Source organism: Palaemon carinicauda, chromosome 27, assembly GCF_036898095.1.
Source record: "Palaemon carinicauda isolate YSFRI2023 chromosome 27, ASM3689809v2, whole genome shotgun sequence".
NCBI classification, from domain to species: domain Eukaryota; kingdom Metazoa; phylum Arthropoda; class Malacostraca; order Decapoda; family Palaemonidae; genus Palaemon; species Palaemon carinicauda.
This window is the reverse complement of record NC_090751.1, coordinates 79,329,955-79,334,083: the sequence shown is the minus strand read 5'-3', so window position 1 is coordinate 79,334,083 and position 4,129 is coordinate 79,329,955. Positions and strand designations below refer to the sequence as shown.

Below are 4,129 nucleotides of genomic sequence, written 5' to 3'. Positions count from 1 at the left end.
TCATACATATACCAGTATCAATGGCAATTCGTTGACCGACAGGAATATTTTCATTTTGAGCACTATATAAGTCATAACAAGCCGCCCCCGTTGATCCTTTAGTAGGACATTTAGCATTGTCTGAAATTAACTTAAAGCTGACTTTTAGAATATTTTCCTCCATTATAATTATTTCTTCTAGGTGTGTAGTAATATGACTATATAATACCAAGAGCATTACCATTTATATGAAATATTTTTGGGAAATAATAATAATATTTATAACCTATTGTGGCAAGCCAAAACGATCGATAATTTTTTTTTGACCAAAAAAATCTATTTCTGTCTTTTTACGCATATAAAAAATAGGACAGTCACGATTACTGCATATAACTTCTTTAATTAATGATCCTTGACACCTTTGACATTCAGTCCAAAATTTATTGAATTTTTTTTCGAGTGTAGCTAATTTTTCAATGTGGTGTGTATACAAATCTGTTTCGTGTACTTTACAATTATTACATAAAGCGTTATATTCTACATCATCGGGTACTATTTTTCTTTTTAATAAAGGAATTTTACAATTTATACAAGTTGGATGTATTTGAAAAAATTGACTCAAAGGTCCTACTTTACTTATTGGTAAACTCTTTTTTTGTGTATGCTCTCCTATTAATATATAAGATTCAGTTTTATCACCGAGAATAGGTTCAAATATTCTAATAAGTGGCTTACTTAATTGATGTTTTAAATAATAATCATAATCTAATGGAATATTATTTTCTAATACATATATTGGATCTTCAGCCCTTTCATAAATAGGACTTTTTTTTAATCCACATATAATAACGTATGGAATTCTATCGCCAAGTTTTGGAGCACTACCGGCATCTCTTTTTCTTAATTTGATGGCTAGCTCATTGTGAATTTGCTTTCCTTTATATTCTTCTGCCTTTTTTGTTAATTCCTTTGTAATAACTAATTGAGAGATGTCAATCTCATTACAAAGTAATTTTGATATGGTTTGTTTGACAAAATTAAGGGCTTCTATTGGGTTTCTATCAATTAAGATTTTTTTCAGACAAGTATTTATGACCTTAGCCACGAGTGGGCAATTGTCTCTACGATTGTTTCTAGCCCCTTGCAATCTATTTTATCATAAGTATTAGCATTTGTTTAATAAAGACCAGCATATCTTTTTTTATTAATAAGCAAGTAAGGGAAATATATTTTTTCAAAATCAAGTTTGATTGGCTTGATAAAAGACTGAGTCACATGATTCGCCGCCTCCTTGCCCAAATTTATGGCCTCTTCTAAAGTTTCAACTCCAAAATTAATCATAACAGAATCGGTATCACCATATATAACTATAGCATTGTTATATTTTTCTTCAATCTTGTTTTTGGTAAGAGAAATCATCGTTCTTCCAAACGCCGTAACACTTTGTGATATATCTAAACACGGCAATTTACCAATTTGTGCGCCCGTAAAACCATAAAACAGAATTAGCCAATATTTTATATTGCCAGTTGTCTACCATCAAAGACTTTCTTTTTCCATGGATCTTCTTCGTTTTTTAATGCAATTTTCGCCTTCTTACGAGCAATTAAAAAGGATTCTAAAATTTCTGGAATTAATCCCTTGCGCTTATGACATTTTACAAAATAATTATTAGAAGGTGTAATGATATAATCGTCAGTTTCCAGAGTCATTTGATTAATATATCTTTTATCAATAAAGGTTGTATAACACAGATTATGTGCTATCATTATCGATGGATATAATGATACAAAGTCTAAAGTAACGATCGGAACGTTATAATATCCTCTTTTTGGTTCAATAACTGTAGCTCCTTCATATTCAAAACTCTCCTTTTTATCAAACACCGGTAATACTAAATTCTGTTCTTTAGCTTTTCTTAGTATTTGGGAAAAATTTTAATCTGTTGTCCTCTATTAATAACATATGATAAAGGAATGCCCGTTACGCGTGCCATTTCTATATAATTGACTACACACATCAATTTATTCAATAATTTTAAAGGAAGAATAGAATCTTTTAAACAATATTCAGCAAGTCTTTTTCTAGTCTGATCATTACCATTTTGTAATTCAGAAATTATAGAATGATGAACATCTTTTTGTTCGTTAAGAAAATGATAAGATACAGAATTTAAAGTATATGACCGAAGTTTGTGTTCTTTTAGTATTATTGTTAAAAGGTCCATTAAACACCGTCATCTATGTTAATGATTTTGTTATTTCTTTTACCTATTTGTTTGTTTTGGGTTATGGTATCTAATATTGTAGATTTTATTCCTTTTACCCTTCCTAAATGAGCAAATACTGGCAAGTTTAAATGCTTGGCGCGGTTAAGTAAAATATGGTAAATCAAAATTTTTAATATTATATCCAATAATGATATCGGGGTCAATAAACAATAGGAATTTTGACCAATTTTTCTAACATTTCTTTTTCTTCCTGAAATGAAAAAAATTTAGAGCCCACAATGGGAGCACAACTATTCAAAGTAAAAACAACACTTATGAATGGCTCAGTCTCTCCGTGCCGCGTAACAACATTTCCAATTTGTATGACCGGATCTATTTCGGGTTCTGGAAATATTCCCCGTCTTCCCCCACACTCAATATCAAAAGATAATATTCTGAGTGGGGCAATAGACGCCCATTCTCCTTCGGGTTCATAAATAATTATTTTTTCCCACTCAAAAACGTTAACCTCTAATTGACAAGTAGTATTTTTAAAATTTGTCTCATTATTTTTTATTTCCCACTCACCAATAGGTAACTCGATCCAACAACAACCAGGCATCTGAGCATCTGTCATAAATCTAAGTGTGAAATCAACATTTGATTCGTAAACCCGAAAGTGAGTGAGATGTTTACCTATCACTAACCCATTTTCAAGAATAATCTTAGCTATAGATATTAATTTTGGTAAAGCCACAGTAACTTTAAAAAAACACAATGATGACGATGATTTTTTTTCTTGATATCCATATATACTTTGTTTAAACACCCTATCTACACTTAATACGTATTCCTTTAGTTTAATTTGATCTTTTGTTTCATTCAGTAGATTTTTCGATTCAGAGCTCTTTTTATTTGGTCTGAATATGAAACTTGTTTTTGTGAATCTAATAAATTGACAGTAAACATATATATAAGGAAAAAATCCAAATACATTACAACAAATAGTATTCCCTATATCATTTAATCCAAATAATCTTATTATGGGTACCTGCTGCTGCTGCTGCATATTATAACCACCACATTCCTTTTTTCTTACCGGATAACCAATATAATAATCAATATCCATCTGCTGAAAACACAATTGATTTGTATTGGGAGTTGATAATGGTGCTGCTGGCCTATTCCACTCTTGGAGGAACCTATTTTTATTATCACCATTTCAAAAAATTGCCGCAATTTACTTATTTTACAACTCATTTTGAATTATATCTTATGAAAAAACTATTAGACGTAATCCAATTTCATGTAAAGCCGTTTGAAAATAAACGGCTTATATATATATATATATATATATATATATCTTTTAAATTACCAGGAAAATAAATTTAAATTAAATTTGTAAATTGGGTACCTTTTTTGTTATACTAAAAAATGGCAACATATTATGCATTCCTTTTTAATAAAAAATGTTTACAAGAAGAACAAAACAAAGATGATTATGATAGTATACCTATTATATGTTAAAACCCAAAGAATTGGCCTCACGGATGACATATAATATAAAAAAACATGGCCATAAATTTGAAAGTAATTATTATTTATTGTTTAACTGATGTGATAAATTTGAAAGAATACGCTATTTTTCCTGAAGTTGACTCATCTGGAAATTATTTCATGATGAGTGTTTATGGATTTATTAATATATTTTTAAAAGAAATTTATAAAGAAGATATTTACCAAGACGTAAAAAGTATAATTTGTGTTTTCATCACCACAGAAGAAATTTATGATAAGGGTAAAACACCTCCACTTTATAATGCGGTCAATTTAGACGATGAAAAAGACGAATTAAAAAACGAATTTGAACGTGGATCGTTCGGGTCGTGTTCCGAGATTACAATTTACCAATATTTGTTAAAAAAACCACCCAACTCTCCA

The 4,129-nt window shown here is 29.6% G+C and overlaps 1 pseudogene; it reads right to left on the bottom strand.

The window, feature by feature from the left end:
• Positions 1–265: 265 nt before the first annotated feature.
• The window catches only part of LOC137620996 (DNA polymerase delta catalytic subunit-like), a 5,600-nt pseudogene continuing 1,736 nt past the window's right edge, over positions 266–4,129 (bottom strand).